General features: G+C 35.7%; 1 long non-coding RNA gene across 1 annotated transcript in view; it reads right to left on the bottom strand.

Moving 5' to 3' along the window:
- Nucleotides 1-7710: 7710 nt before the first annotated feature.
- The window catches only part of LOC141609044 (uncharacterized), a 174226-nt gene continuing 169970 nt past the window's right edge, over nucleotides 7711-11966 (bottom strand). Inside the window, exons 2-3 of the long non-coding RNA XR_012527160.1 lie at nucleotides 9284-9370; nucleotides 7711-7960 (exon numbers count right to left, since the gene is read on the bottom strand). This is a non-coding gene — a long non-coding RNA (uncharacterized LOC141609044). The remainder of the gene's footprint in view (nucleotides 7961-9283; nucleotides 9371-11966) is intronic.

The following is an 11966-nucleotide window of genomic DNA, read 5'->3' as shown; positions in this document are numbered from 1 at the left end:
ATTTCATCATACATGATGTGTGCATAAGTTGAAAAACAATAACCAAGCATTCATATGGACTCATTAAGCATAAATCTATCCCATGATTAACTCCCCTAACCCCCCACTAATCCTAGTTAAGTAACTACTCACTTATTATCATGGGAAAATGTCATCAATGGTGTCAATCATCACAACAATTATAAACATGATAAAAGAGTGAAGAAATAAGCAATAAAGAGTAAAGAGTAAAGGAATTATACCAATTTTAAGATGAACAAATGGAAAGGAAAGAATAATAGCAGAAAACTTGATTGATTGGTGAAGAGTTGTCAATTCTCTAATAATAACCCAATAATCTTCAATTACCCAATAATAAACTTGAACAATAATTAACGAAAGATTAATGTGTAATTTTTGTGGAATGATTGATGTGACTTTTAATTGCACATATTTAGTCCCCTAATTGAACCTATTTTGCATACTAATATAGAAATTCATGGCCATTTTATCCGTCAAATCCTTCCTATTTGGTTTTCCTACTACATTGTATATATTTTGTAGGAAAGAAGATAATGAGGCGGAATTCCCAATCTCCCATGCATTTTTGGAAGCTTTTTGATGATATTGGATGGACTAGTATGAATAAGAGTATATAGAAGGATCATAGGCTTAAAAGTAAGGATGATGAGAAGAAAGTCATTGCAAGAAGAAATTGCTCTAAACCAAACCAAGGGTTGATTCTTTGTCTCTGAAAGTATGCTAGATGAAACAGCGTCAAAAAAAACAAGTGGTTTAGGCTTTTGAATCACTCCAATAGGAGTCCGGATGAGGAAATGACGTCCGTTTTACAGTCCGAGCTCAAATAGAGAAGCTGTCCACCAATCCGCTCGTCCCGAGACTCAAGACGCTCGCCTCCTGCAAGACGAGCGTCTCCCCTTCAAGACGCTCAGATTGTTTGGCAGACAAGAATGGAGAAGAACACTGTCTTAGATCCGAGCGTCCCGTGCCCGATCTGAGCGTCTTCTCTCCTCTAGATCCGAGCGTCTTCCCTCCAAGACGCCCGTCTTACAGCAACACAATCCGAGCGTCTCCTCCACGATCCGCTCGGATCACGAGACAAGACCTCCGTGCCAAGACTCCAGACGCTCGGGAGAGCATATTGTGGCGGGACTAGCAACGTGATATGCGCATCTCCCTTCGAGAGGTGCATTTCCCTACTCAACACTTAGCAATGCTATTTACTAATCTACCCTTGCTTAACCTAATGATGCACCACTATATATACTCCATTTGTAATAATCAAAAGAGAAGGCCTTCTTAGAGGAAAAAAACCTCTCTTAGATTAGATTAGGAGTAGATTAAAATAGACTAATGTCACACCCTCATTTATTACGGAAAAATAAACACGTAATTCTAGAATAAAACTGCATGGATATGTTTGTAATAGGTTCATTTGGGTAAAAACCTGTAATTTTTAAAACCTGAACCTGTTATAAAGATATCCAAATTGGAAGGTGTCAAACATACAAGGTCTAACTAGAAGAGTCATAACATAACCATCGCTAAAGTCGCGAATAGCAAATTATACAACCAAATGTAAAGAGGGAGACATATGTCCCTAAAATGTATATGACATAAAAAGTGTATAAGGGTCACAATAAAATAAAACCAATCTAGGTTCCAAGGTTACTTTGCTCGCTAGCTCGTCCATGTACCCCATATATGCATCACCTACCTGTCATTCGCATTTTATACAAATACGAAAGCCACAGTCAGTGGGGAGTAACTCCGAGTTCTCCCAGCCACGAAATGTCATAATTAATATAACATGTAAACATAAGAATATGAATACGAATCACACAATGCCTTAGCATATAGATGCTAGACAATCGTGCTTATCATGTGAACAACAATATAACCACACATAGTCCTAGCATGTGAATACTAGACCGACTCGTACTACACTATCATGTGAATCACATAACATCCAGGAATCCAAACTCTATCAACCATAGCCGGCTTGCATCTCACCTTCTATGATTCATAGAATCATCAAACAAGAAAGGGCAATATATCAAAGACAGGCATAAGTTCTTAGTCCCGTCAATAGTCACTCTGTAACTCGAGTCTATACCACGAGGTAGGGAAGGTAATCGAACCGGTATCTTGGCTCAGAGGTTCTATCAAAACATGGCCAAGACACAACACAACCCTAGCCTAAAAATCACAAGCAGACCTAGACATGCGGATACACACCACCGCACCCAAGACCCACAATTTTTCTAAAACAAAGTGAGTACCCTAAGGAGTCCACCAAAGGGTTGGCTAGTACTTAAGTTGACCACTTACTCTCAAAATAAGTAACGAGGTCATGCCCCAACTTGGATATAAACCCACCAAGTCAGGAACACAGAGGCTATTAAGCAGTGAACATACACTCGTCAAAGACTATAATGACCTATCTATGATGAAGGCCGAAATACTCACCTAGGACCTAGTCCCAGCCTAGTCCCGACTTGAATACTTTAGCCCACACCACACAGGACAAGTAGGATACCCAATTCAGCTGACAATCCAACAATATCTCCATTATCAATAATAATCCAAATTCCAGCTAACCGTTAATTTCATAATTCATGAGAACAAGCTAAAATGGCAAAGAGGCAACAAGATCAAGTATAAGGCACCAATTCATCCAATAACCAACATGTGAAATGATAATTACAAATATCAAGACATAACATAAAATTTCCAATAACAACCAATCTCACCTCAAAGACAAACCCTCGACCCGAGTCCCGCGACGGGTCATCGGTCAAATCGAGGTCGATGGTTTAAACCTAGCTTGACTAAACTCGTTCGGTCAATCCGCCCACTCGTAGTCTTTGCCTACTTTGGCCCAAATCATAAAATTTATCACAATATAATTCTCATGCTATTTCTAATTTCTATCATGTGAAAAACGAAAGTAACACATTATCAATCACCTAAACACTTAACAAACAACAGGCACAACATTAACTACTAATGTGACATTAATTCGTCGAGTAACTCGGAATAGTTACCTTACGCTAGCAAAGAGACAAGCAATAAACTTGAGAAAGCTTCTAAAACCCAAAATTACTCTTCATCTTCAACCACATATGAGCCACCTAAAATAATTATGTGAAAGGACGATATTAACGAATTATCTTTATATAAAATATGAGACGGAAATTAATTTAATTATATTTTAAATAAACCAAACTAGCGTCAAAACAATTTATAGACACGGCTCAAAAGTTATTATGACAACCTCAAACTCGGCCTAACCACCAACTACACATGGCCTCAAACTCGTGACTTAGCTAGGTCACTGCCTAGGCCACAACTAGTCCGACACGACCACCACCCGACTATCCATAGCCACCCTTCACCCTACTTCATAACCTGACCCAACAATCAGTCCAAAACAGAACCCAAAAGATGCCTAAGATCGACCCCAACTCCAGTCCTCAAATGCAAAGCGAAAACCCACGATGACAGCTCTCGTCCCTGCCCAAAACAGAGTACCAATCGTCCCCTTAAGACTCCATTCTTGCGCCTAAAAACAGTCCTAGCTGAGCCAACTAAGTCAGCATTTAAAACGGTTTTAGAGCGGAAATCCACAAGTATAAAGCAACTCAAAAAAGTCCCTAAAGACTACAAAAATCGCCCCAACACGAGTCCAAATTAGTCCAAAACAATCCCTACATGTCAAGTATACACCGTCTCAACTATAAAACACACCAATTATCACCCAAAACAATCCATACATGTCAGCATACACCGTCTTAAATATACCACTTACTATCTAGCATCCCAAATGATCCCTAGAGGTCAGTATACACCGTCTCAATCATCTCCACATATCAGTATACACCGTCTCAACTATACAACTGACTAATTAACATCCATAAGGATCCCTATATATAATTATACATCGTCTTAATTATAAAACAGACTAACCAGCATTCGAAATAAACATATTTTACAAGTAATATCGAGTAATCTATAATTGTTACCTTTTTCCGATTGAACTAATCATTTATGACTAACAAATCTTCTACTGCACTGCGTCTATCTCAAAGACCTACAACCGTCTTATAATAAATAAAGTGAAAATATAAATGGGTTTGTAAAAATACATGACGAAAATGAATTTTACTTACAACGGATTGACAGAACGATGGGAGCAAAGAATATGGGACGAAAATCATTGATAACGGATGACAAACGGAGTGGCGGGATCAATTTAAAATCAAAAAAAAAAAAAATCAAAACAGAACTAAAAGAAGAAAAAGGAAGGGAGAAGAAAGAAATGCGTGAGAAATGAGAGAGCAACTTTTGCCCGCTCGCTATTTATTATACGTACGTTTCTTCATCGTTAAGAAACTTCGATCGTTATTAAAACCGTTTCGAGTTAAATTTAACCGATTTAAGTAAAAGTTTCAGTAATAAAACGGAATCAATAATAAATAAATTTAATGAGTGAAAATAAAATAAACTCAGCTAGTTAACGTAAATAATAAGAAGTCGGCTTGAAACGGAATTATTAGCGATTTTTACGAAACTAACGGATATTAATAAAAAAATTGCTAATTTAGTGAAATAAGCTCAAAATAGCTAATTGGACGGTTTTGTTCCCAAAATCCATCTCGGGTTCACTTAAAACAACTTTCATAAGGACTCGTAAAGAAACGGAAATTATTAAATAAATAAACTCGAATTAATTTCAATAAACTCGAACTAACTTTAAATAAACTTATTAATGATTATTAAAATTAACGTATCGAATTATGATGAAATTAATTAATTAGCTAAGCATATATATATAAATCGTTAAATGATGTAATTAAATTCAAAATGGCAATTAAAAGAATTTTATCCAACTTAATAAAATACGGGGTGTTCCAATCACCCCATATTTTAAAAAGTTTCGTCCTCGAAACTTGAAAGTATAAATGAAAGGTTATAAAAATAAAACTGAAATTGGAATCGGTAACCAAAACATTTAAAAGGTCACTCATCGTAAGAATCAAAATTCTTTCAAAAGTTTCAAATAAAATTTTCCGACAGAACCAGATTCTCATCAGAGGAACGGAAGTGTTCTCGTTGCGCATTCAAGAACATCACATTCCAAATCAAAGATAAGGTCAAAAAGCAAATTATTTGTATAAATCGAAAATCAAAATACTTTCAGAAACATTAATGAAAAGTTTTCAAAAGTATAAGTCTCATTCATGGAACGAAATTGCCCTTGTCGTGCACACAAGAGCGCTAACTTTCCAAGTCAGAGACAAATTTAAAACAAAAATTATTCGCCGACAAGCGTAGAACAAGTTATCAAACGTTTCCAATAACTAGTTCTAACATCTGATCAACGTTAAAATCAAAATAAGAGAAAGGTAATCTACTCAAATTTTCTTTTGCAAAAAGCCAAAATAGAAATAAAGGTTTCACTTTTAAACCCAATTGGGGGTCAAATCCCTGAAAGTGTGACATTAAACTTTGACAAAGAAGTCATAAATAGATCAAAGTTAACAGAAATTGGATAAAACTTAACGAAATCTCGGGTCTAGTAATTAAAATTACGATAAATGAGTTTATATATTTAAGGAAGGAATAGGGAACTAAATCAAATTTTCATTTTCAGATCTTTAAAAAAAATAGGTTAGGTTTGCAGAAGTGACATAAACTTTTAAGAATGAATCGAAACTGGTAGCTTGAAAGTTTAGAAGTTGTACAAAAAGTAAAGTAACTTAGATAGCATAGAAACAAAGTATGTTAAGAGAGCTCAAACTTAAGTAACAAGAGAGCTATAATGAATTTCATAGGGTAGAAATTGAAGTCGAAATTACAAGGATGTCAAAGATAGAGTTTCACAAGATACGAATGTCAAACTTAAAGGAGGAGCAAGATGAAGCGAGGAAAGGAGGTATGAACGGTAACGCTTATTATCGAGGAGAAAGGGAATTTAGACAACAAGGAAACTTAAGCAACATGTCAGGGTGTGAGACTAAAAGAGTCGAATCATAAAGATAACTAGTTACCAACCAGTAAGAGATATTAGAATTAGGAAGGTATTCAAGACAAGGAAATAACGTGTGAACTTTTATACTTAAGAATCAAATCCATCCAAGGTATGAACGAAAGGGAGGAAAACGATTAAAGGTATGAAAGAGGATTTTAAGGCTTAAACCATACGCTTCCTAAAACTTAAGGTTCTCTCTAACAAGGTCACGCCTATTAGGGTATTGTACCTTCATGACAAAACGACCAAATCCCAAACAAGGGTCAAGGTAAAATAAACGCTCGCTTAAGGGGTGATAAATCGGTTAGATACTTCTTCCACCTATATTATCACATATTAGGATTCCCCTGAAGCAAATCTACCACTCAAGTATAAAAGCATCTCTTTATCTCAAGCACTCGACACAACCTCTATGTTTTAAAAACCAAAGAATGAATTGACAAAGACTTCTCAACAAAGTTCTCAAGGAACAACTAACACCAAATCACATCACCAATCTATACGGAATTGTTAACATCTAAAAATGGGTTTTCTTCCAAATTCATATCCTAAACTTATCTCATGTTTACTCCTAAGGTGACGACGCTCAACCTACTAAGCTTTCAAATCCCAAACATAAACAACAAAGCCAAGTTCTATAACTTTAATCACATAGGCAACTCATTCCTAACACAAAGAATCCACCAATCGATTATACTTACTTTGTCAAGGAACTAGGTATAAGAATCACTAAGTATGTCTCATCACATTACCTAAGTCTTTCTAACATCACGACTTCTCAAAGCTAGGGTTAAGGGTCAGACACAAACAATCTCCTCAAAAGTCGAATTTTCCAACCAAGGTCAACATTCCTCACAAGAAAATGTACTATCTAATGGCGTTAAGGGAGGATAAGCAAAGAACAAAGGACAAGTTAGGAGTACAAGCGTAGCTTTTAAAGTAAAATAAAAGGGAGTTTAGAAGGAGGATAAGCACCAAGAGATTAAGAATAAGGCGAGATACAAAAAGAACGAGAAACATCTTCAAGGAAGTAGAAGCATTCTTCAAAGGTTGAACAAATCTTCAATCCTCAGCAATAGGCACTAAATCTTGATCTTCTTAAAATATAAGTGTCCTTTTAATGGAACGGAGATACTCTTGGCGATCACTCAAGAACATCAATATTCCAATTCAGAGACATAAAAATACATTTTTACACCAACAAATGATAAAACTAATTATCAGACGTCTCCAATAACAAGTTTTAACACTAATTGACGTTAAAACCAGTGAAAAACATTAAAATATTTTCAAAACCTTTAGTTCAAATTTTTTTTATAATAAGGGTAATAACTCCATTAGCTATAGATAAGCTCACGGTCATTGATCCAAGAACGCAACAATTATTAAATGACAATCAACAAACAGGTTAGTACCTAACAAAGAGCAAACACAAAGAGACTACAACATAAGGTCCTAAGTCTACCCATATTACCCATCTCTCAAGTTTCTTATTTTAAGGTCAAGTTATTTATATTGGGGTGCACAAACGTCCGTCGGGAGCAAATATGCTCTGATACCAACTGTCACACCCTCATTTATTACGGAAAAATAAACACGTAATTCTAGAATAAAACTGCATGGATATGTTTGTAATAAGTTCATTTGGGTAAAAACCTGTAATTTTTAAAACCTGAACCTGTTATAAAGATATCCAAATTGGAAGGTGTCAAACATACAAGGTCTAACTAGAAGAGTCATAACATAACCATCGCTAAAGTCGCGAATAGCAAATTATACAACCAAATGTAAAGAGGGAGACATATGTCCCTAAAATGTATGTGACATAAAAAGTGTATAAGGGTCACAATAAAATAAAACCAATCTAGGTTCCAAGGTTACTTTGCTCGCTAGCTCGTCCATGTACCCCATATATGCATCACCTACCTGTCATTCGCATTTTATACAAATACGAAAGCCACAGTCAGTGGGGAGTAACTCCGAGTTCTCCCAGCCACGAAATGTCATAATTAATATAACATGTAAACATAAGAATATGAATACGAATCACACAATGCCTTAGCATATAGATGCTAGACAATCGTGCTAATTATCATGTGAACAACAATATAACCACACATAGTCCTAGCATGTGAATACTAGACCGACTCGTACTACACTATCATGTGAATCACATAACATCCAGGAATCCAAACTCTATCAACCATAGCCGGCTTGCATCTCACCTTCTATGATTCATAGAATCATCAAACAAGAAAGGGCAATATATCAAAGACAGGCATAAGTTCTTAGTCCCGTCAATAGTCACTCAGAACTCGAGTCTATACCACGAGGTAGGGAAGGTAATCGAACCGGTATCTTGGCTCAGAGGTTCTATCAAAACATGGCCAAGACACAACACAACCCTAGCCTAAAATCTGCGCAGACCTAGACATGCGGATACACACCACCGCACCCAAGACCCACAATTTTTCTAAAACAAAGTGAGTACCCTAAGGAGTCCACCAAAGGGTTGGCTAGTACTTAAGCTGACCACTTACTCTCAAAATAAGTAATGAGGTCATGCCCCAACTTGGATATAAACCCACCAAGTCAGGAACACAGAGGCTATTAAGCAGTGAACATACACTCGTCAAAGACTATAATGACCTATCTATGATGAAGGCCGAAATACTCACCTAGGACCTAGTCCCAGCTTGAATACTTTAGCCCACACCACACAAGACAAGTAGGATACCCAATTCAGCTGACAATCCAACAATATCTCCATTATCAATAATAATCCAAATTCCAGCTAACCGTTAATTTTATAATTCATGAGAACAAGCTAAAATGGCAAAGAGGCAACAAGACTGAAGTATAAAGCAGCCAATTTATCCAACAACCAACATGTGAAATGATAATTACAAATATCAAGACATAACATAAAATTTCCAATAACAACCAATCTCACCTCAAAGACAAACCCTCGACCCGAGTCCCGCGACGGGTCATCGGTCAAATCGAGGTCGATTTGGTTTAAACCTAGCTTGACCAAACTCGTTCGGTCAAACGGCCCACTCGTAGTCTTTGCCTACTTTGGCCCAAATCATAAAATTTATCACAATATAATTCTCATGCTATTTCTAATTTCTATCATGTGAAAAACGAAAGTAACACATTATCAATCACCTAAACACTTAACAAACAACAGGCACAACATTAACTACTAATGTGACATTAATTCGTCGAGTAACTCGGAATAGTTACCTTACGCTAGCAAAGAGACAAGCAATAAACTTGAGAAAGCTTCTAAAACCCAAAATTACTCTTCATCTTCAACCACATATGAGCCACCTAAAATAATTATGTGAAAGGACGATATTAACGAATTATCTTTATATAAAATATGAGGCGGAAATTAATTTAATTATATTTTAAATAAACCAAACTAGCGTCAAAACAATTTATAGACACGGCTCAAAAGTTATTATGACAACCTCAAACTCGGCCTAACCACCAACTACACATGGCCTCAAACTCGTGACTTAGCTAGGTCACTGCCTAGGCCACAACTAGTCCGACACGACCACCACCCGACTATCCATAGCCACCCTTCACCCTACTTCATAACCTGACCCAAAAATCAGTCCAAAACAGAACCCAAAAGATGCCTAAGCTCGACCCCAACTCCAGTCCTCAAATGCAAAGTGAAAACCCACGATGACAGCTCTCGTCCCTCCCCAAAACAGAGTACCAATCGTCCCCTTAAGACTCCATTCTTGCGCCTAAAAACAGTCCTAGCTGAGCCAACTAAGTCAGCATTTAAAACGGTTTTAGAGCGGAAATCCACAAGTATAAAGCAACTCAAAAACAGTCCCTAAAGACTACAAAAATCGCCCCAACACAGAGTCCAAATTAGTCCAAAACAATCCCTACATGTCAGTATACACCGTCTCAACTATAAAACACACCAATTATCACCCAAAACAATCCATACATGTCAGCATACACCGTCTTAAATATACCACTTACTAGCTAGCATCCCAAATGATCCCTTGAGGTCAGTATACACCGTCTCAATCATCTCCACATATCAAGTATACACCGTCTCAACTATACAACTGACTAATTAACATCCATAAGGATCCCTATATATAATTATACACCGTCTTAATTATAAAACAGACTAACCAGCATTCGAAATAAACATATTTTACAAGTAATATCGAGTAATCTATAATTGTTACCTTTTTCCGATTGAACTAATCATTTATGACTAACAAATCTTCTACCAGACCGTCTATCTCAGCACCTACAACCGTCTTATAATAAATAAAGCTGAAAATATAAATGGGTTTGTAAAAATACATGACGAAAATGAATTTTACTTACAACGGATTGACAGGAACGATGGGAGCAGCAATATGGGACGAAAATCATTGATAACGGATGACAAACGGAGTGGCAGGATCAATTTAAAATCAAAAACAGAAAAAAAAATCAAAACAGAACGAAAAGAAGAAAAAGGAAGGGAGAAGAAAGAATGCTGCGTGAGAAATGAGGGAGCAGCTTGCCTTCCTGCTATTTATTATACGTACGTTTCTTCATCGTTAAGAAACTTCGATCGTTATTAAAACCGTTTCGAGTTAAATTTAACCGATTTAAGTAAAAGTTTCAGTAATAAAACGGAATCAATAATAAATAAATTTAATGAGTGAAAATAAAATAAACTCAGCTAGTTAACGTAAATAATAAGAAGTCGGCTTGAAACGGAATTATTAGCGATTTTTACGAAACTAACGGATATTAATAAAAAAATTGCTAATTTAGTGAAATAAGCTCAAAATAGCTAATTGGACGGTTTTGTTCCCAAAATCCATCTCGGGTTCACTTAAAACAACTTTCATAAGGACTCGTAAAGAAACGAAAATTATTAAATAAATAAACTCGAACTAACTTTAAATAAACTTATTAATGATTATTAATATTAACGTATCGAATTATGATGAAATTAATTAATTAGCTAAGCATATATATATAAATCGTTAAATGATGTAATTAAATTCAAAATAGCAATTAAAAGAATTTTATCCAACTTAATAAAATACGGGGTGTTACAACTAATCTCAATCTTTCCACAAAATTACACATTAATTTTTCCTTAATTATTGTTCAAGTTTATTATTATTGGGTAATTGAAGATTATTGGGTTATTATTGGAGAATTGACAACTCTTCATTAATCAATCAAGTTTTCTTCTATTATTCTTTACTTTATATTTGGATCATTCCTAAGTTAGTACAATTCCTTTACTCGTTACTCTTTATTGCTTATTTCCTCATTCTCTTATCATGTTTATACTTGTTGTGATGATTGACACCATTATGACATGTTTCCCATGATAATGAGTGAGTAGTTTCTTTAGCTTGGATTAATGGTTAATTAGGGGAAACCAACATGGGGAATGATTCATGCTTAATCTAATATGTTTTCATAATTAATTTGCTTACTTGTTGTGATTTCAACTTATGCACATGTTATGTTTGATGAAATGCGAGCCTATGAATCCTTCCATTTTTTACCCATCACTTATCCTTTCAATGAAGCTTGTAAGACATAAACCAAATCGAGCCTCATTAGACCATGCATAATGTTGAATAGGAAGGATTAAGTCGACTCTTAAGTGTTGTACAATCTAATCGATTCGGCTCCGGGACCCAAACCTTCTTAGGGATTGTAAGATATACACTAACTCGATCCCATCACAACAATAAATGCTTGTATATAATTGAGAACATGTTTGTATGATGCACTCCCATGAATCCCCTATGAACCCATGATATCCTAGCACTTTTAGTCATTTGTTTACATCTCTTAATTTATTATTTGTTTTACTTTATTACTTTCATTAGTTTAGAACACAACTACAAACCCAAACAAATTGTGACAC

This window comes from Silene latifolia, chromosome 10 (assembly GCF_048544455.1).
Source record: "Silene latifolia isolate original U9 population chromosome 10, ASM4854445v1, whole genome shotgun sequence".
Taxonomy (NCBI): domain Eukaryota; kingdom Viridiplantae; phylum Streptophyta; class Magnoliopsida; order Caryophyllales; family Caryophyllaceae; genus Silene; species Silene latifolia.
This window is presented reverse-complemented; position numbering and strand designations above follow the sequence as displayed.